We start from the raw sequence: 23,099 nt of genomic DNA on the forward strand, positions 1-23,099 counted from the left end.
TCAAGGTCTGGAGCAACAGGTATCGACCCTGCATTGCATAAGAGAAACTGAAGATTTCCTGGACAGACGTCAGGATATGCTTCTATGAACACAACGTTCTGAAGATTCAGAGCAGGCTGCACTGAGGGGACAGGAGGACTGTGAAGAAATTTGGCAGCATGTGACCTCCAGAAGAAGAAAGGGGAGCGTCCGTGTACCAGCAACGCAGATACAGGTAAGCAACTGTTTTCATGTTCTCTCCACAGGTACTAATGCGGAGAGTGGACTAGATGATACATCTGAGGGAAGGGAACAGAAGGAGACTCCGCCGACTGGAAGGCATGAGATGCACTGTCCTAGGGTTGGGAGTTCCACGACCACCGATCCCAAGAGAAGGAGGCGGGTGGTGGTGGTCAGGGACTCTCTCCTCAGGGGGACTGAGTCATTCATCTGCCGCCCCGACCGGGAAAACCAAGAAGTCTGCTGCTTGCCAGGAGCTAGGATCCGCAATGTGATGGAGAAACTGCCGAGACTCATCAAGCCCTCGGATCGCTACCCCTTCCTGCTTCGGATCGCTACCCCTTCCTGCTTCTCCACGTGGGCACCAATGATACTGCCAAAAATGACCTTGAGCGGATCACTGCAGACTATGTGGCTCTGGGAAGAAGGATAAAGGAGTTTGAGGTGCAAATGGTCTTCTCATCCATCCTCCCCGTGGAAGGAAAAGGCCTGGGTAGAGACCGTCGAATCGTGGAAGTCAACGAATGGCTACGCAGGTGGTGTCGGAGAGAAGGCTTTGGATTCTTTGACCATGGGATGGTGTTCCAAGAAGGAGTGCTAGGCAGAGATGGGCTCCACCTAACGAAGAGAGGGAAGAGCATCTTCACAAGCAGGCCGGCTAACCTAGTGAGGAGGGCTTTAAACTAGGTTCACCGCAAGAAGGAAACCAAAGCCCTGAGGTAAGTGGCTAAGTGGGATACCAGGAGGAAACATGAGCAGGAGCGCGCGAGAGGGGAGGGCTCCTGCCTCATACTGAGAAAGATGGACGATCAGCGAGTTATCTCAAGTGCCTATACACAAATGCAAGAAGCCTAGGAAACAAGAAGGGAGAACTGGAAGACCTGGCACAGTCAAGGAATTATGATGTGATTGGAATAACAGAGATTTGGTGGGATAACTGACATGACTGGAGTACTGTCATGGATGGATATAAACTGTTCAGGAAGGACAGGCAGAGCAGAAAAGGTGGGGGAGTTGCACTGTATGTAAGAGAGCAGTATGACTGCTCAGAGCTCAAGTATGAAACTGCAGAAAAACCTGAGAGTCTCTGGATTAAGTTTAGAAGTGTGAGCAACAAGGGTGATGTCGTGGTGGGAGTCTGCCGTAGACCACCAGAACAGGGGAATGAAGTGGACAAGGCTTTCTTCCGGCAACTCACGGAATTACTAGATCGCAGGCCCTGGTTCTCATGGGAGACTTCAATCACCCTGATGTCTGCTGGGAGAGCAATACAGCGGTGCACAGACACTCCAGGAAGGTTTTGGAAAGTATAGGGGACAATTTCCTGGTGCAAGTGCTGGAGGAACCAACTAGGGGCAGAGCTCTTCTTGATCTGCTGCTCACAAACCGGGAAGAATTAGTAGGGGAAGCAAAAGTGGATGGGAACCTGGGAGGCAGTGACCATGAGATGGTTGAGTTCAGGATCCTGACACAGGGAAGAAAGGAGAGCAGCAGAATACGGACCCTGGACTTCAGAAAAGCAGACTGACTCCCTCAGGGAACTGATGGGCAGGATCCCCTGGGAGAATAACATGAGGGGGAAGGAGTCCAGGAGAGCTGGCTGTATTTTAAAGAATCCTTATTGAGGTTACAGGGACAAACCATCCCGATGTGTAGAAAGAATAGTAAATATGGCAGGCCACCAGCTTGGCTTAACAGTGAAATCCTTGCTGATCTTAAACACAAAAAAGCAGCTTACGAGAAGTGGAAGATTGGACAAATGACCAGGGAAGAGTATAAAACTATTGCTTGGGCATGCAGGAGTGAAATCAGGAAGGCCAAATCACATTTGGAGTTGCAGCTAGCAAGAGATGTTAAGAGTAACAAGAAGGGTTTCTTCAGGTATGTTAGCAACAAGAAGAAAGTCAAGGAAAGTGTGGGCCCCTTACTGAATGAGGGAGGCAACCTAGTGACAGAGGATGTGGAAAAAGCGAATGTACTCAATGCTTTTTTTGCCTCTGTCTTCACGAACAAGGTCAGCTCCCAGACTACTGCACTAGGCAGCACGCATGGGGAGGAGGTGACCAGCCCTCTGTGGAGAAAGAAATGGTTCGGGACTATTTAGAAAAGCTGGACAAGCACAAGTCCATGGGCCCGGATGCGCTGCACTCGAGAATGCTAAAGGAGTTGGTGGATGTGATTGCAGAGCCATTGGCCATTATCTTTGAAAACTCATGGCGATCGGGGGAAGTCCCGGACGACTGGAAAAAGGCTAATATAGCACCCATCTTTAAAAAAGGGAAGGAGGAGGATCCTGGGAACTACAGGCCAGTCAGCCTCACCTCAGTCTTTGGAAAAATCCTGGAGCAGGTCCTCAAGGAATCAATTCTGAAGCAGTTAGACAAGAGGAAAGTGATCAGGAACAGTCAGCATGGATTCACCAAGGGAAAGTCATGCCTGACTAATCTAATTGCCTTCTATGAAGAGATAACTGGCTCTGTGAATGAGGGGAAAGCAGTCAACGTGTTGTTCCTTGACTTTAGCAAAGCTTTTGACACGATCCCCCATAGTATTCTTGACAGCAAGTTAAAGAAATATGGGCTGGATGAATGGACTATAAGGTGGATAGAAAGTTGGCTAGATTGTCGGGCTCAACGGGTAGTGATCAATGGCTCCATGTCTAGTTGGCAGCCGGTATCAAGTGGAGTGCCCCAAGGGTCGGTCCTCGGGCTGGTTTTGTTCAATATCTTCATAAATGATCTGGACGATGGTGTGGATTGCACCCTCAGCAAGTTTGCAGATGACACTAAACTGGGAGGAGACGTACATACGCTGGAGGGTAGGGATAGGATACAGAGGGACCTAGACAAATTAGAGGATTGGGCCAAAAGAAATCTGATGAGGTTCAACAAGGACAAGTGCAGAGTCCTGCACTTAGGACAGAAGAATCCCATGCACCGCTACAGACTAGGGACCGAATGGCTAGGCAGCAGTTCTGCAGAAAAGGACCTAGGGGTTACAGTGGACGAGAAGCTGGATATGAGTCAACAGTGTGCCATTGTTGCCAAGAAGGCCAATGGCATTTTGGGATGTATAAGTAGGGGCATTGCCAGCAGATCAAGGGACGTGATCGTTCCCCTCTCTATTCAACATTGCTGAGGCCTCATCTGGAGTACTTGTATCCAGTTTTGGGCCTCACACTACAAGAAGGATGTGGAAAAATTGGAAAGCATCCAGCGGAGGGCAACAAAAATGATTTAGGGGACTGTAACACATGACTTATGAGGAGAGGCTGAGGGAACTGGGATTGTTTAGTCTGCGGAAGAGAAGAATGAGGGGAGATTTGATAGCTGCTTTCAACTACCTGAAAGGGCGTTCCAAAGAGGATGGCTCTAGACTGTTCTCAGTGGTAGCAGATGACAGAACAAGGAGTAATGGTCTCAAGTTGCAGTGGGGGAGGTTTAGGTTGGATATTAGGAAAACCTTTTTCACTAGGAGGGTGGTGAAACACTGGAATGCGTTACCTAGGGAGGTGGTGGAATCTCCTTCCTTAGAAGTTTTTAAGGTCAGACTTGACAAAGCCCTGGCTGGGATGATTTAGTTGGGGATTGGTCCTGCTTTGAGCAGGGGGTTGGACTAGATGACCTCCTGAGGTCCCTTCCAACCCTGATAGTCTATGATTCTATGATGTACCTTTCAGAACTTCTATGGTTCTATCTCGCTTAATTTAGCATATGGGTTACCTTTTTGGCTATGGAGTCTCAATTTATTGCTCAAGAAATTAGAAAGTGGTCTGAGATCTCTGTTTTATCTAATTCATGATCCATTCCTTGCAAGTAGTCTCAGTGATAGCCTTAAACTCTATCATGAAAATAAAATAAGGAATGATTCGTAAGAACTCCTGTTCTGTGCCTTAACCATTTGACATCAAGATAAGTAATGTCTATACCCTCAACCCAACTTTCTTCTCTAAAATGATCCAGAGATTTTCTTCCCAAGTTCCATTCTGACCCAAGAATTGAACTCCCTGGACACAGTTCCTCAGTGCAGTAGATTTAGTTTTTTTGAGATAATTAAACAAGGCCACAAGTCTTTCAAACAAATTTATGACCTTGAAGATGTATGAATGATTTGTTAGTCATAATTGAAGTGATTGGAATGAAAGCCACATTTACAATTAAAAGAATTTTATCATGTTTTTAAAAATAATTACTAAAATATTTTTTGGTTATGTTTTCCTAACAAAAGCTCCCTATTTTTCAGCTCTTTGTTAGGTGCTCTTCATCTTCTTGTTAAGCTCCACTGATATGCTTGACACAATGAAAAAGCTTCTTCAATTATCAGAGAACCCTCAGATAACTTGCAATCTGAGAAACACTGCAGACTGAATGGGTTTTTTTTTCCTTCTTGAACATCAGACTTTACAGTTGCTGCAGGGTATGAGATGATAGACTAGAGCAGATCCTGCAGACAGATGGATTAAGTTACCTAGTACAGAACGCAGAGTACATTTAGTGAATGTCCTAACATCCAGAAGCCCTGTTCCTCATACCCATTATCTAAGCATACGTCTGCTGTGATGTGTGTAGTTATGACTGTTTTCTATTTACTTCACATTTAAAAGGACACCAACAACTTGAGAGCTAGTCAGTTAAAAAAAAAATTCAGGTCCTACCCAATCTCCTTAGCCTCTCTGATTTTATTTTACAAGTGTATTTTCCTATTTTTTGCTTTTCTCTTTCCCGTGGTATGTGAAAGACCCATACAAACAACAGGAGAAACCAGGGGCCCACTCTTACAAGTCCTTAGAGACATAAGTAACTTTACTCATGTGAGTAAAGCTACTAAAATACATACAAACGGAAACAGAGAAAAATAATTTCTTCTCGTCTCTTTCTATGCAATTGTTTTAGGTGTTCTTTGTAACAATTGATCAAAATATTTCAGACTGAAGTGTGGTTTTTCAAGCTGACCGTGTTCCTTTAAACGTAAAATGTCTGCCTGTCTCCCAGGGGACAGAATTGTCAGACATTCAGATCCTAAAGTGATGACACAGTATAGAGCCAGAAGAGTTCCCAGAAGTCACCTACTACAGGACAGGCCTAACAAAGAAAATAACAGAACGCCACTAGCCATCACCTTCAGCCCCCAACTAAAACCCCTCCAATGCATTATTAAGGATCTACAACCTATCCTGAAGGATGACCCAACACTCTCACAAATCCTGGGAGACAGGCCAGTCCTTGCCTACAGACAGTCCCCCAGCCTGAAGCAAATACTCACCAGCAACCACATACCACACAACAGAACCACTAACCCAGGAACCTATCCTTGCAACAAAGCCTGTTGCCAACTGTGCCCACATATCTATTCAGGGGACACCATCACAGGGCCTAATAACATCAGCCACACTATCAGAGGCTCGTTCACCTGCACATCCACCAACGTGATATATGCCATCATGTGCCAGCAATGCCCCTCTGCCATGTACATTGGTCAAACTGGACAGTCTCTACGTAAAAGAATAAATGGACACAAATCAGATGTCAAGAATTATAACATTCATAAACCAGTCGGAGAACACTTCAATCTCTCTGGTAACGCGATTACAGACATGAAAGTTGCAATTCTTCAACAAAAAAACTTCAAATCCAGACTCCAGCGAGAAACTGTTGAATTGGAATTCATTTGCAAATTGGATACAATTAACTTAGGCTTGAATAGAGACTGGGAGTGGCTAAGTCATTATGCAAGGTAACCTATTTCCCCTTGTTTTTTCCTAACCCCCCCCCCCCGACGTCCTTGTTAAACCCTGGATTTGTGCTGGAAATGGCCCACCTTGATTATCATACACATTGTAAGGAGCGTGGTCACTTTAGATAAGCTATTGCCAGCAGGAGAGTGGGGTGGGGGGGAGGTATTTTTTCATGCTTTGTGTGTATAAAAGATCTTCTACACTTTCCACAGTATGCATCCGATGAAGCGAGCTGTAGCTCGCGAAAGCTTATGCTCAAATAAATTGGTTAGTCTCTAAGGTGCCACAAGTACTCCTTTTCTTTTTATAAACACCTAGAGATCAATTAATTCAAGGTGAGCACTTTACAGACTGAAAGCACATGGTTTTACCCTCTGTTTTGGAAACATAACAGGCACATTCATCTTCACCATATAACTTTGTTTATTGTTGTAGTTTAGTATATATAAAGGTATTTCAGCACCAGACAAGCCTCACAGTGATAGACATGGATTACAGCCAGACAGCATTTCAGTACAACATATTATCCTTTATAAACATTAATCACCAAGAAAACCTCAAATTATAAAAATAAATGTATGGAGGAAAATAAAGGTTAGTTCATATTTCAGAGACATGTGGCATGTTTTTCCCTCGGTTCTATTTATTTTAGTAAAATGCTCAGATTCCACACTGATGAGTGCAGTATTAGAACTTGGGTAGACGGAAGAGTGATTTAGATAAACTCTCTCCAAAAAAGGCCCAAAAAGAATTTGAAGCACTAGCAAAAGACACGAAAACTAGTAGCAAAAATGTGTTTAAGTACATCAGAAGCAGGAAGCCTGCCAAACAATCAGAGGGGATAATCGAGCTGCTAAAGGAGCCATCAAGGAAGACAAAGCCATTGCAGAGAAGCTAAGTGAGAGATACCCTCACCTGAGCCATTCTTTTTAGGTGACACATCTGAGGAACTGTCCTGGACAGAGACGTTAATAGACCTTGTTTTTGGAACAAAATAACAAATTAAACAATAAGAAGTCACCAGGACCAGATGGTGTTCACCCAAGAGTTCTGAAAGAACTCAAATATGGAATTGTAGAACTAATAATTGGGATATGTCACCTACCACTTAAATCAGAGACTGTTGGAAGACAGGATCCTGTGCTAGATGGACGATTGGTCTGACCAAGCACGGCCATGCTTATGTTCCTACATTTGTGTGGCACAGTTGGGAATACAACCAGTATCTTTCAACTCATAGTTGCTAGCGATATCCCCCAGATGGTGCTGTCTCTCTGAATAGCTGGGTCACAGCAAGAAGATCGAAAGCAGCCTTCCACTATTGCAACTCAAGCATGTGTAACATTTGTGTGTGCAGGAGCTTGTGCACCTGCATTAGGTTTCCAGTACATTTCTGGGTAACAGCATTTAAGAATCTCCTTGGTACCTCTCTGCACCAGAAACTCACACGATGCAATTCCCCAGTCACTATAACCGATTTCAAATGGTGCTAGAAAATAGTATTGACTCTGAACACCAAAAGAAATCAGTCATCCTTTGAAGGGGTTATTGGGAAACGCTGCGAAGAAGAAAAAGCCAAGTCTAGTATATTTATAGCCATTAATTAATCATCACACCACTACTGTCATTAGACAAATATTATACACATTATTATTGATGTCTAAATGGAGTCACAAAGATGTTTGGGTGCAAATTTTCAGAAGTGCTCAGTGTGTGTGCCTCAAATTTTGTATAACTAACTTTAGCCATCTCAGCCAAAATCCTTCAACGCCGGGTGCCAAAATTAAGCACCGTAATCCATATTTAGCCAACTAAATGAGTGACCTAGTTTTCATAGATACTAATACCGGTAGCCTCCATTGACTACGATGGGAACTGTGTGTGCTCAGAACCTATGAAAATCAGATCACAGGTGGCTAAAGGCACAAAAATTAAGCTCCCTCCTACCCCCAAATGAGACAACACGTGAATATTTGCATCACAGTCCACAGTGGATCAGCAGTAGAGCTGGGAACAGCATCTAGATCTACTGAATCCCATATTACATACACAACGTCAGTTCAATCTCTTCAATAAATAAGAGACAGATTATTTTACAAGGGCAGAGTAAGAGCTAATAAATTAAACAGTATCCAGGGAGTTCTGGCAATGTGCTCATTGCTATAAAGAACATGGAACAGATGAGGCCCGTCCTGAAGAGTTTACAAGCTACGATAACACTGGATGTATACTATCATAGCAGAAACAACAGTGACAAATTATGTCTAGTATGCTGTGTTGTAATTCCACATGTCCCATTTTCACCTCTTGTAAACAACATTCCTGCCTCCAAGAGTTCACAGTACAAACATTACAAATATGCTGTTGCTCAATATCGTGATAGTGCAATTTTTGTCTGTGCAATTACAAACTGGGATTGTGCTCGCTTGGTTTAGTTTAACCATAGATGCTGCAGTCACAGGCGGGTGGGATATAGACAATAACGCAGATCTAGCAGTTATATCCTATATTGAAAGCATGTGTCAGAGGCCTTGATCTTCTTTTCCATATGCCATCAAGATTTCCCAGAATTCAATTCCTTCGCTGACGGAAGGGCAGCCATTCTTCCTCCAAGAACACTGATTTCAAATGGTGCTAGACACTGAGTAGTTAAATCTAAACCACCATATGAAACCAGCTTCCTGAGGGAGCTTCAGAGAGTTTTCTATCTTAGATGAGACTTCCTGTTACTACAGTGAACTTGATATGACCTAGAAAACAGGCACGTACAATTTGTTTTGCATTTATTTCCTTTACATTAAAGAAATGGCGATTTTTAATATTACTTCCTCACTCTGGATTGAGCCATACAATGCAGAATTTTTATGACCCATTATTTTCCTCTTCTCCTCATTCTTTCTGCAATTCACTTGCCCACAGCTTCATTATCATTAAATGTGTTAATGAGACTGGCATTACTGCAGATCTTCACCATGGGGGTGGCAAACGTGTGAACCTAAAGGTGTGGAATATCTCCTGTCAGAGGCTGAGTTCACTCAATTCCCAATGGCTCCACAGGCGATAGTAACAGCGGGAGCACTAGTGTGGACTCAGTGCAGCATATTAATCACTGTACTGTCTAGATTTGCTTTAAACAGAGTGATATGACAGAATCCAGAGACAGGATTACACTAGTGTTCTCACCATTGCTAGAGCTGAACCAGCCTTAGCAGTGGTAGGAATTTTTAAGGAAAAGAGCGTAGGGACAAGCCTGACATCAGAACACGGCTTTTGCCAGCTGGGCTCAAGCAGCGGTCCTGAGAAGCATGGGCAGGGGTTTTTTCTTAGAACAGTGCTAGACAAACTGTGTTACAGATTACTTACTCCCTTAGAGTTGATCCAAATTTTGTCCATCTGACCCAGTTAGAACAAACTTATTTGAATTATGTCGATATAGCAGCTTTATGCACAATACAACCATGCACTGATCACATATGTGTATCCACACAGACCACGCTTCCTATGTTTGTACTGCTGCGTTCTGGGAACAGCTGGGCAGCTGTTTCATAATGCGTCAGCAAAGGAATAAGTTACCCAGAGGACATGCACACAGTGTGACAACAGCACCATGTGGGGCAATGTCTGGCTGGTTTGTGACCAGGCACAGGTAGTTCAGAGGAAGGAGGACTGGCCAAACAGGTTATGCAGGCAGGCACAGTTAAGAGTCCCATCTGCACAGCAAAACAACTGGTGTTAACAAGCAAGACAACAATGCACCAGTCTAGGCCTCTTGCAAGTGTGCAACATAGTCTGTCACCCTGAGTACTAAAAGAATGATAAACCCTAGCTTACGCACAGCCACACACCATGCTTAGAGCAAACCATGCCACAACCTGGTTATCAACCCGGTGAAAAGGCACAATTTTAGTACAAGGTTTGAAGACAAAAAAGTGGCTGTTCATAAAAACCAGGGAACCCATAACGTAACTTTGCGAGGAACAGCTGGGTTTACACATGGTTACAGATTGCTCCCAGGGTTCTGCTCCTACCGTGTGTACAGGGCCTGGATACAAAACGCTAACGGTTAACACAGTTTATGCTATGCATCCGATGAAGTGAGCTGTAGCTCACGAAAGCTCATGCTCAAATAAACTGGTTAGTCTCTAAGGTGCCACAAGTACTCCTTTTCTTTTTACGAATACAGACTAACACGGCTGTTACTCTGAAACCAGTTTAAATACAGTGATTTTACCCTGTAGACAGGTGTTCTCAAAGCATGTTACAGAGCCTTGGGCTTTGCCAAGCTATGGCACGATTCATGAAAAGAGCTAAAACAGCATTTGGTCCCTTCTATGCTGTAACACTGAACTGAGTTTTAACTGCGTCTCGCAGTACCGGGCTGTAACCAGGTCTCACAACACAGCACCTTCATAGTGTGGAAGGGACATAAGTATGGACAGGATCTACAGTGGACCAACCCAGGGCCACACAGAGACAATCCAAGGCCTTCAGACAAAAGTCTCTCTTCACACTGGTCAGGAAACCATGCTAAAAATCTAGTTAGTTACATCTGTGCTGTAACTAGCATGATTCTGCACCTAGTATGGGCAGCTCCTAAGGGGGTTTCAGAGTAGCAGCCGTGTTAGTCTGTATTCGCAAAAAGAAAAGGAGGACTTGTGGCACCTTAGAGACTAACAAATTTATTTGAGCATAAGCTTTCATGAGCTACAGCTCACTTCACTGGATGCATTCAGTGGAAAATACAGTGGGGAGATTTATATACATAGAGAACATGAAACAATAGGTGTTACCATACACACTGTAACGAGAGTGATCACTTAAGGTGAGCTATTACCAGCAGGAGAGCGGGGGGGTGGGGGGGGGGGGGAACCTTTTGTAGTGAAAATCAAGGTGGGCCATTTCCAGCAGTTGACAAGAACGTCTGAGGAACAGTGGGGGGTGAAGAGGGAGAATAAACAATGCATCCGATGAAGTGAGCTGTAGCTCACGAAAGCTTATCCTCAAATAAATATGTTAGTCCCTAAGGTGCCACAAGTCCTCCTTGTCTTCATGGGGAAATAGTTTTACTTTGTGTAATGACCCATCCACTCCCAGTCTCTATTCAAGCCTTAGTTAATTGTATCCAGTTTGCAAATTAATTCCAATTCAGAGTCTCTCGTTGGAGTCTGTTTTTGAAGTTTTTTTGTTGAAGAATTGCACAAGCTCCTAAGAGGGGTAATCCTTAAAGATGGAACACCTTGCCATCCACCTCACCATTCAAGAGGAATTCCGAAAGACCTGGGAGAAGAGCTTAGATCGTATGTCAACAGAACCACACTGTGTTGTAAGGAAAGGCCAGGAGTGTAACATGATTATGACACTGTCCCATCTTGTCCATGCAGGCAAATCCAAGTCAATATGGTGTCATACACAGTAAAATGTTGATGGGGCTTAAAAGAGGAGGCTCACTTCATGTAGTTGAGCTTATCAGTAAGTGTAACCCACAGAGAAAGTGTTATTCAGATAGCAGGATTTGGGTGTTATTCTGTTAAGTTAATTTACACAGGCAAACATAGTTATTCGAAGAAAAAAAATCTTTCAAGTGTTGTAATAGTAACTCTGAATATTTCCAGAGCATTGATAATGAAAAACATTCTCAAATAAAGGCTGTAAATTAAAATATGTAATAAAAGTACAGAACAATTATCATGAGATAATCAGAGAGAAGAGATACTGGCCCATGATATGCTCTAATAGCTAGACCTTTTTGTTTCCTATATGCCCTTAAATGTCTTTTTAACCTCTGACAAGTATTCTCTTGCTGTTTTCCTGGATTTGATGCTGTGAAAGGAGGCAAGTCATTTCCTGATAGACTAGGGGTTAGCTCCTCTCAGCTTACATGGACGCTTAGTGCAAGGACTTAAAAGCAGTTGTTTGGGAGTCAGAAGAGGGAGAGCTCACACCCAGGATTCACAGAACTAGGTAAAGCCTCAAGATGGGGAGTCTTCCCGGTTATGTTTTTTCTTCGTGTAAACACTATTCTTTAATCTTCAAGAGTAAATGCGAAGAAGGAGATTTGCTGACGTAGGCCCTGTTCTTAAAAGATATCAGCACATACATAACTTTATTTGTCTTGTGGGATTACTCACATGAGTAAAATTATACACATGCTTAACTCAATCCAGGATTAGGGCCTAAAACTGCTGTGTTTTTGTTGCTGAAAAATTCCACCAATTTACATGTGATTAGATAACTGAATAGCCAGTTAGAAGCATTCAAGGTCTCTATAGTTAGGCATTCCTTCTCCCCCTTGTAAAAGAATGCCTGTGGTAAAAAGTTCAAAATAACATGTGAACCATCAGTTTATTTTTGCTAATGCAAACAACAATTGTGTGCATTATAAAATGTGACTCCAAGATTAATTATAGAGAACTTTCACTGGTAGTGACTTGGAAAGTTTTTCCAAAAGGAGTAACATTTCCGTATTGGAAATTCCTAAAAAATGAGTTTTATTACTTCCTTTTCATACACTTCCCTAATAGGAGATGTGTAAATGTACTTTGCTGGAGCTTTATGTATGACAGCTTTAGTGGATCCACCCATGAGATTGTGAAAGAACAAGTCAGCCTATAATTTTCAGACAATAGCCTGTAAGTACTTTATGTCAGACAAATTGTTCAAATTATTTTAACTTTTTTTTTTACTTCAATTTTGTTTGAAAAGTGGAGCTGGTGAAAGATGTCAGATTGACAACCCTGGAGAAGTCCTCTATTCACAGAACAGATACAACATAGGAAGTAGTAGTGTGAGTTTTCCACACAATGCCCTACCAGTATATCTCATCCTTGACCTGCAGACAGAACCCCTATGCTCTTAGGCCTTATCTACACTACAGGGGAAATTCGATCTAAGCTATGCAATTTGAGTTACGTGAATAGTGTAACTCAAATCAATGTAGCTTAGATCTACTTACCGCGGGGTCCACACTACGCGATGTCAATGAGAGATGCTCTCCTGTCGACTCCCCCTACTCTTCTCGATCGGGTGGAGTACAGGAGTCGACGGGAGAGCGATCTGAAGTCGATTTAGCGGGTCTTCACTAGACATGCTGACTGCCAATGCATCATATAACCGCTCATCGATCCCCCGGTAAGTGTAGACAAGCCATCAGTCTCCGGGGCCATTGGGAAGATGGCCCTCCACTGAGATACCAATTAATGCTAACTGGAGTGTTTGTTCTGTGATGGTGATCTGTCCACTATGACACAAACTGAGACCATGGAGTCATTTCACAAAAACCTTCTGACACGAACAATTCTCAGTAACTTCGTATTTGGTTTGGATTCAAACCACTGGAGGAAAAAGGTTACATATCTCTTTATCAGTTCCCTGAGCCATCCATTCCCATCACTTTCACCACCACTTGCTTAATACCCTCTGACTAATAGGGAAGCTCACCAACTGTGCGAACCGTTATTATTTTTCCTCCAGTCAGAAAACAAGTGTGAGGCAGTATTTTTAATTTGCTGGGCTAAGTGAGTATTTACAGGGGAACATTCTGTTCTTAATATGGGGGCAAGACTTTTTATGATTCATGGGGTGAGGCACCCACACAGCCACCTTACCTCTCACCAGGATGACGTATCTGTTGCTGGTGAGGTACTTCTGAGAAAACTGAGACAAAGCTTAGTCTTCCCCCTTTAAAATAAGTAAAGAAATAAATCATGGCAATACAAATTACAGTTGCAGGTGAAACAATTTCACTCAGTTAGGGCCAAATCGTACAGCCACTCCTCAGGCAAGTCACTGGGAATGCAACTACAGTAAGGATGAGAGTTTCATTTCACAATGAACTGAGCATCTTCAACTACCATGAAAGCCAAGTGGCCAAATCAGGCTTTCACTACTCAGGTATTACTTAGTCCTTACTTAAAGCCAAATTTTCCAGGTTTGGGTCCTAAGACTTTCCTTTGTATTTGCTACGGAACAATTCTACTATCTTACAGGTGGTTACATAAGTTAATTAGGGTAAACAGCAAGAAGCAATCAAGACCTCCACAGCTAGCAGAAGGAGATCAGGGTTTGGGTGTATATAAATAGTCAGAAAGAAAAATGTGTTTTGGTAACAAAGCTGAAAGTCAGTTTCTGGGATTAGAAACACATGATAAACCATAAAAAGAAAAAGAGTACTTGTGGCACCTTAGAGATGAACAAATTTATTTGAGCATAAGCTTTCGTGAGCTACAGCTCACTTCATCGGATGCATGCAGTGGAAAATACAGTGGGGAGATTTTATATACACAGACAACATGAAACAATGGGTGTTACCATACACCATCTGCTCAAGAAACTCCCTGAAAAAGCACAAGAACAAATCCGCACAGACACACCCCTGGAACCCCGAGCAGGGGTATTCTATCTGCTACCCAAGATCCATAAACCTGGAAATCCTGGACGCCCCATCACCTCAGGTATTGGCACCCTGACAGCAGGATTGTCTGGCTATGTAGACTCCCTCCTCAGGCCCTACGCTACCAGCACTCCCAGCTATCTTTGAGACACCACTGACCTCCTGAGGAAACTACAATCCATAGGTGATCTCCTGAAAACACCTTCCTGGCCACTATGGATGTAGAAGCCCTCTACGCCAACATTCCACACAAAGATGGACTACAAGCCATCAGGAACAGTATCCCTGATAATGTCATGGCAAACCTTGTGGCTGAACTTTGTGACTTTCTCCTCACCCATAACTATTTCACATTTGGGGACAATGTATACCTTCAAATCAGCGGCACTGCAATGGGTACGCGCATGGCCCCACAGTATGCCAACATTTTTATGGCTGACTTAGAACAACGCTTCCTCAGCTCTTGTTCCCTAACGCCCCTACTCTACTTGCGCTACATTGATGACATCGTCATCATCTGGACCCATGGAAAAGAAGCCCTTGAGGAATTCCACCATGATTTCAACAATTTCCATCCCACCACCAACCTCAGCCTGGACCAGTCCACACAAGAGATCCACTTCCTGAACACTACAGTGCTAATAAGCAATGGTCACATAAACACCACCCTATACCGGAAACCTACTGACCGCTATACTTACCTACATGCCTCCAGCTTTCATCCAGACCACACCACACGATCCATTGTCTACAGCCAAGCTCCATGATACAACCACATTTGCTCCAACCCCTCAGACAGAGACAAACATCTACAAGATCTCTATCAAGCGTTCTTACAACTACAATACCCACCTGCTGAAGTGAAGAAACAGATTGATAGAGCCAGAAGAGTACCCAGAAGGTACCTACTACAGGACAGGCTCAACAAAGAAAATAACAGAACGCCCCTAGCCGTCACTTTCAGCCCCCAACTAAAACCTCTCCAATGCATCATCAAGGATCTACAACCTATCCTGAAGGACGACACTCTCACAGATCTTGGGAGACAGGCCAGTCCTTGCTTACAGACAGCCCCCCAACCTGAAGCAAATACTCACCAGCAACCACACACCACACAACAAAACCACTAACCCAGGAACCTATCCTTGCAACAAAGCCTGTTGCCAACTGTGTCCACATATCTGTTCAGGAGACACCACCATAGGACCTAATCACATCAGCCACACTACCAGAGGCTCGTTCACCTGCACATCTACCAATGTGATATATGCCATCATGTGCCCGCAATGCCCCTCTGCCATGTACATTGGCCAAACTAGACAGTCTCTATGTAAAAGAATAAATGGACACAAATCAGACGTCAAGAATTATAACATTCAAAAACCAGTCAGAGAACACTTCAATCTCTCTGGTCGATTACAGACCTAAAAGTCGCAATTCTTCAACAAAAAAACTTCAGAAACAGACTCCAACGAGAGACTACTGAATTGGAATTAATTTGCAAACTGGATACAATTAACTTAGGCTTGAATAAAGACTGGGAGTGGATGTGTCATTACACAAAGTAAAACTATTTCCCCATGTTTATTTCCCCCCCTACTGTTCCTCACACGTTCTTGTCAACTGCTGGAAAGGGCCCACCGTGATTATCACTATAAAAAGGTTTTTTTTTCCTCTCCTGCTGGTAATAGCTCACCTTACCTGATCACTCTCGTTACAGTGTGTATGGTAACACTCATTGTTTCATATTCTCTGTGTATATAAAATCTCCCTACTGTTTTTTCCACTGCATTCATCCGATGAAGTGAGCTGTAGCTCACAAAAGCTTATGCTCAAATAAATCTGTTAGTCTCTAAGGTGCCACAAGTACTCCTTTTCTTTTTGCGGATACAGACTAACACGGCTGCTACTCTGAAACCTGTCACGATAAACCATGTTAAACATTTCTCAACTGATACAATCTCCTTGCCTCTCATGTCCTGCATGTAAATGTACAAAACAGTTATCAGTTAAGGAGTCTGAGAAATGTTTAGGAACCAGCAAAACCTTGTTTCCAAGAAACAGCCCTACATTATGGGCCAAGGTTTTCCCCTAATCAAACTTCCAATTTACCTGTTATGTAAACACAGCGTATATGGATTTCAGGACTGCAAAAGAGTCTCAGAACATTTAACCCAAAAGGCCTGATTGTAAAAGCTGCTAATTATTCAAAATATTATTCAAACTGACATCAAAAGGAGCAGCAGGTACGCAGCACAAATGAAAATTGGTTTCCAATGTGTACAATTTTCTCTGTGCGTTTCTGGAACAATTCATTACTGACATCAAGGTTCAATCTCAGCATTCAGAAAGCATCTAAAGCTGATTGAGCTTTTATTCTTGTTTGTGGTGTCAGCTGAAATGCAGCTTCATAACCCTCTTTCCCCCCAGTGGTCACATACAGAATGTAACAATTTTAGCAGTTACGTCTGTGTTTTGAATATAAAACAAGGAGGGTTTATTTGGGTGTGAAATGGAGATACAGGATTTTAGACCATGTTTACTGCTTCTCTTTGGACCCCATGGTCCCCAACCTATGAATAATTAACACTGGCAACTGGAAAGTCGGAGAGTTTGCCATTGCTCTTTCAACTGGGGATATGTGGAGTCTGCACATCCAATTGTGAAAGAAGTAGCTGGTTTGGCACACAATCTACGGATCTCAGAGGACTTGTCTGAGGCATGGGTCACTGGTGCAGCTAACCTGTGCCTGTTCATTGGCTCCCATCCCCATATAACCTAGTAGAAGTATCGCTGTGTAAGCAGACTGTAGCATTTGGCACTAACAAGAGTCCTTTTGAGAGATAAGCTGACTTGGATTTACTCTGGGCCATGTTTTCTGAAGCCTAATCAGGAAAGTAGAGACCCTAAAAAAAAAGGCATATTTGTTACAGCAGGTTCTAGGTAGTAAAAAATTGATTTAGCTGTCCTCAAAACAGAGTCCTTAACAAATGCATTATGTGTTACTGAAAACCCATTTACACTCTGACGGGGAAAAAAAGATGATTTGCGCTGAGATCCAAATTCAAACATCACAACCACAAATATGATTGCAAGAAATAACATTCCATACTTCCATAACTCTGTCGAAGCATTAGCTAGTTAAGCCCTGCAACACTCTTGGGGACTAAGTATTACTCTTTCACTTTTATAACTGGGGAACAATGAGACAGAGAATGGTGAAATAGTATAACAAGGCCATACAACAAGTCATTGCAAGACCCAGGAAGGGTTACTGGAGCAGTAAAGGTGCCATGGGCTTCCTGGTCCCCTCACCTTGTATCACTATCTATCTAGGTTCTCATACCACACATGTTGTCACAGTATCTGACCACTTTGCTGTCAAATGCACTCTCTGGTGAGCTGAAGGAGCCGTGCTGATGGTTTCTGGAGGGCATCGTAATTAGCACTGCTTGGCTGGACAGAGGGTCACTGAGACAAGTGTTGTTAGAGTGGGAATGGCAAATGCAGGGTACTGGAGATCCTGGAAGATTCCCTGAAAAAACAGTGGCAGTTCCTTTCTAAGGCTCAACAGTAAAACAATTCTTCACAACAGCACTCAATACAGAGATAAAACAGCCATGCTGTTACTTCACTTGTACCTTACCCATCTCTTAATTACTGCACCAATAAAATTCTCACTGACACCTCCACTCCCATAAATATTCTGAGGTCTCCTATTAGGGACTGGGCACAAACCAATGACCATTTAAAAATTTGATTCCTCTTTATTTTAAAAAACTTCGTAAACAAAAAGCTATTGACTTGTAAAGTTTGGTGTGTCTCATTTTTAGAAACTGTGCTGGAAGTGGGACCATCCTCTAAGTTTTAAAATGAGAACAGACTCCAGTGCTAAAACAAATACCCATGTCATTGAACACTCAAGAACCGCACCCACTGGGCAGCGGATTGGATTGCATCCACTAGTGCCTTTACTCTGTAAACTCAAAGCATGGACTCTTAATAGTTTGGCACCTCTCCATTACCTATCGTGCTATCACTAACACTGCTAAATAAACAGCCATCCTAATTTTTCTGCCAGAGATAGTTAAAGATGACCTGCAAAGAAAAAAAATACCCTTGTGCACTGTTTTCATGTGGTTTTGAGGGTGGGTAAGGAAGGCCTGCAAGGTTTTTTCCCCCGCCATAGGGAAAAAAGTTTGTATATTTTCTTCATTTTTTATTCTTAGAAATTCAGGGCATGACTACTTTGGCAGACTCTATGATTGTAGAACTAGTAAAATGATACCTTTCAGTCTGTTGTGATGTTAAACAAATAAGAGAGCAGGAGAGATTTTATTCTGATGTTTCAATACATTTGTTTTTATTAACATCTATTTAAGTACAATGGCTGCCAAACACTTTGGAGAAAGGATCTCTTCATTAAAAGATTCCAACACTCCCATCTCTTCTATGAGCTGTGTGATAACTCACAAGGTAGGCAAAGAAAAAAAATCAGAAAAATGCCTTTTAAAACCCCCCCCAAAACACCTTTCAATTGTTCTTCAGTACTCAACGGAGAAGCAAAGAAAGGGCACAAGCCCAATTTTTAAAAGTCATATGCTTCCCCTCTCACTACGCAGCACAGGGTCAAACACAAGGAACACCAGACCTATTCAAACAATCTACTTTCTATTTGGAAACAAAATCCATAGAGAGGCTATGCTTTTCTGATTCTCAAGAATAACCAACTATTTACCTTTCAGTTTGTAGCAATTTGTGGACAGGTTTCCCCTCCGTGCAATATGCTCTCCTTTTGGCACACTCAGGATATTTACACAAGGTTGGCACCTGGAATTTGCATAAGGGATTATTCAAATGAATGCCTGTAGCTTTCACTCTAACTTTCTCCACCATAAAAGCAGAAAAAACCACATTCCCGCCCTATATTTCTACCTGATCTCTTCCTTTATTCCCAAATCAGGAAGCCTGCCAGTGCCTCTTTGATATTCTGTATCTCAGAACATAGGATGAGGCACATCCTATGATAATCGCACCTTTTTTCTTGGAGATCAGAATACATAGATCCATCAAACATATATATATTCTCAGCTCAGACATTCTTGCCTCTTTGGGTTAGGTCAATCTGTGACGTCCAAATCACAGAATGACAACTGAATAGCTTGGTTATTCTGGTTTGTTATTTTGGTTTTGAAGGCAATGGGGCGCCAGCTGTACCACAGGAGAACAGAACTGTCAGACACATAGATGAACACCATTTATTGGGGAAGAGTCAACATGGTTTTTGTAAAGGGAAATCAGGCCTCGCATATTTACTAGAATTCTTTGAGGGGGTCAACAAGCATGTGGACAAGGGGGATCCAGTCGATACAGTGTATTTAGATTTTCAGAAAGCCTTCGACAAGATCCCTCACTAAAGGGCTCTTAAGCAAAGTAAGCTGTCATGAGATAAGAGGAAAGTTCCTCTCATGGATCAGTAACTGGTTAAAAGTTAGGAAACAAAGCGTAGGAATAAATGGTCAGTTTTCAGAATGGAGAGAGGTAAATAGTGGTGTCCCCCAGGGGTCTGTTCTGGGACCTGTACTGTTCAATGTACTAATAAATGATCTGGAAAAAAGGGTAAACAGTGAGGTGGCAAAATTTGCAGATGATACAAAACTACTCAAGACAGTTAAATCAAAAGAAGACTGCAAAAATTACAAAGGGACCTCACAAGACTGGGTGATTGGGCAACAAAATGGCAAATGAAATTCAGTATCGATAAATGCAAAGTAATGCACATTGGAAAACATAATCCCAACAATACATATAAAACGATGGGCTCTAAATAAGCTGTTACAACTCAAGAAAGAGATCTTGGGAGTCATTGTGGATAATTCTCTGAAAACATCCACTGAACGTGCAGCGGCAGCCAAAAAAGCTAACAGAATGTTGGGAATCATTAGGAAAGGGATAGACAATAGGACAGAAAATATCATATTGCCTCTATATAAATCCACGGTATGCCCACATCTTGAATACCGTGTGCAGATGTGGTTGCCCCATCTCAAAAAAGATATATTGGAACTGGAAAAGGTACAGAGAAAGGCAACAAAAATGATTAGGGGTATGGAAGAGCTTCCATATGAGAAGAGATTATTAATAAGACTGGAACTTTTCATCTTGGAAAAAAGAGATGACTAAGGGGAGATATGACAGCGGTCTATAAAATCATAACTGGTGTGGAGAAAGTAAATAAGGAAGTGCTCTCATAACACAAGAACTAGGGGTCACCAAATGAAATTAATAGGCAGCAGTTTTAAAACAAACTAAAGGAAGTATTTCTTCAAGCAATGCACAGTCAACCTCTGTAAATCTTTGACAGTGGATGTTGTAAAGGCCAAGACTATAACAGGGTTCAAAAAAGAACTAGATAAGTTCATGGAGGATAGGTCCATCAATGGCTATTAGCCAGGATGGGCAGGGATGGTGTCCCTAGCCTCTGTTTGCCAGAAGCTGGGAATGGGTGACAGGGGGATGGGTCACTTAATGATTACCTGTTCTATTCATTCCCTCTGAAGCACCTGGCATTGACCACTGTTGGAAGACAGGATACTGGGCTAGATGGATCTTTGGTCTTTGGATACTGGGCTAGATGGTCTGACCCAGTATGGCAATTCTTAAGTTCTTATCACATCAAGGGTCCATCAAATCTGTAATCCTGTAATAAACAGAGGGAGGTGGAAAATACCCTTCTGTTCAATGCTGTACATGGGAGAAAGATTCCTTCTTATCCCCTAGACCAAGTAGAGGAAGTCTTGAAGCACAAGACTTCATTACCCCTATCTCAACATGCATATAACTATAAATGCTATTGGTTATTGTTATCCAGCATTTTAATATCTGGCTAGTGTATCTGACTAACGCTGCTGCACAAAATAAATCATATTAATAAAAACAGACTCCCTAATACAATAATGCTCACTGATGCTAACACCCACCATGCAAGTTTTAGATCTGATCAAATTAGTATAACGTGATGTTCCACACAGTAAATACAATGAGATTAGAGATGGGCGAGATGACTGTTGAATACTGAGTAAAATACCCTCTCTTGCAGAATATTTTCTGCTTTACTCAGACACTTTAGGTGGGTTAATTTCAGGGTTTTCGCTAGTCGCCAAATATGGCCCTACCTATCACAACAGAAAATACATTTGAAATGAATGCTACATAATCAAAGTCAGCATGTCATGGTCTGAGCATGGAAACCAGGAAATCTTGAGTTCTAACCCCAAATCAGCCACTGATTTACTCTGCAGCATTTACCACACATATCTGTGCCTATTAAAGCTGCTGGAAACCTTTTCACTGACTTCAGTGGGAGAAAGATTTGGCCTTTATCGTCTCTGTATCTGAGTTTCGTTACCTGTAAAAGGAGGATACTAACTTACTTTCCAGGGCATTTTGTGAAGTTTGGTTAGTATAACACATTGAAAATATAAAAGTGTTACAGATTAATGTAATATGATATTGCAAAATGAGGATATACGTTTGTATGGTGAGCCTTTAGGGAGAGTTGGAGTAGGCAGCAGAGAATTTATAATGCTGAAAGCTATGGCGAACAGCTGAGATTTATTACATTTAGAAATGAAATTGCACATTTTTGCAGATTGCTAAAGGCCTGATTCAATTCCCACCAAAGTCAATGGGAACTGGACTGTGCCCTCATTAAGGTAACACTGTGAGTTCAGTTTGAAGAACGGGCTGTCGAAAGAGGCAACTCTGCACATAAAATGGACAGTTATGACCGAAGTGCTCACTGACATGAGCAAGTGAATGATTTATCGGCACAATTCAGGCCAAGTCGTTTGAAAATTTGGCCCAGCCACACTTACTAAAAAAATAAAGATTAACTGTCAAGTTTTACACTTCTAGGTAACTTAAACATAGCATGTATATAGGTCTGCAAATAAAGGCGTGAATCTGCAATAGGTAACAAGTGCACAGCTATTAACAGACTGTGGCACTATAGTGTTAGACAGTCAGCATTTGCAGGTTACTTTAATCACATACCTATCAGATGGTGGATGGCATACAGTAATTTTTTCACTACACTACATCTCAGTAGCAGTTCTGACAATTTCAGCTGGTGCTTCCTCTCGGAGGAAAAATAGTGAAGAATTCACATCCAGTGAAAAAGGAAAACAAACAGCACGGTGACAGTACTAGCAGAATAAACTGAGTGCAACTTTTATGTGAAAATTAAATAAGCTTTGCTAAACATTAACAGAGGCTGAAAAGTATCTCTTCTGCTGGCACAAAATACATATATATCCGGGGCTTCAAAAGTTCACATCGTCAGATAGTGAACAGTTTTGTTGACTGCATGACTCAGCAAACATTGCCACACTGAACGATGACAACGTATTGAGTGTTAAATACAATGAGATCAGAAGCCCGCAGAGTTCAATCAGGTGACTTGTCAGCTGGCGTAAACAGAGTTTATTATATAAGAGTTCTAGAGAATGTTTTCAATAAAAAGGAAAATATTGGGTTTTTTGATATTCCAGTGCATTCTGAGTGAAAGGGCCTCACAAGAAGAGCCTGCCGCAGCATGCCATGGGCAGTTGGAAAGCTTGTGACATTGTCCCTTTCTCCCTTGCCCCTCCCTTCTGGATGTGTGTTTTGGCAGAGAGAAAATAGGGAGATTCTTCAGAGACCTAGACTCTCCCTCCTCTTTACCGCACACCATTTTCCCCTTTCACTTTTCACAAA

General features: G+C 42.3%; 1 long non-coding RNA gene across 4 annotated transcripts in view; it reads right to left on the reverse strand.

Annotated features, from left to right (window-relative positions):
• Positions 1-23,099, reverse strand: part of LOC114018684 — a 293,307-nt gene that overhangs the window by 77,447 nt on the left and 192,761 nt on the right. Inside the window, exons 10-12 of one of the 4 annotated variants that reach the window (XR_006283232.1) lie at positions 20,879-21,042; positions 19,081-19,172; positions 13,558-13,630 (exon numbers count right to left, since the gene is read on the reverse strand). The exons of the other annotated variants lie outside the window; for them this stretch is intronic. This is a non-coding gene — a long non-coding RNA (uncharacterized LOC114018684). The remainder of the gene's footprint in view (positions 1-13,557; positions 13,631-19,080; positions 19,173-20,878; positions 21,043-23,099) is intronic. 4 annotated transcript variants of the gene reach the window in all.

Source organism: Chelonia mydas, chromosome 1, assembly GCF_015237465.2.
Source record: "Chelonia mydas isolate rCheMyd1 chromosome 1, rCheMyd1.pri.v2, whole genome shotgun sequence".
Taxonomy (NCBI): Eukaryota; Metazoa; Chordata; order Testudines; family Cheloniidae; genus Chelonia; species Chelonia mydas.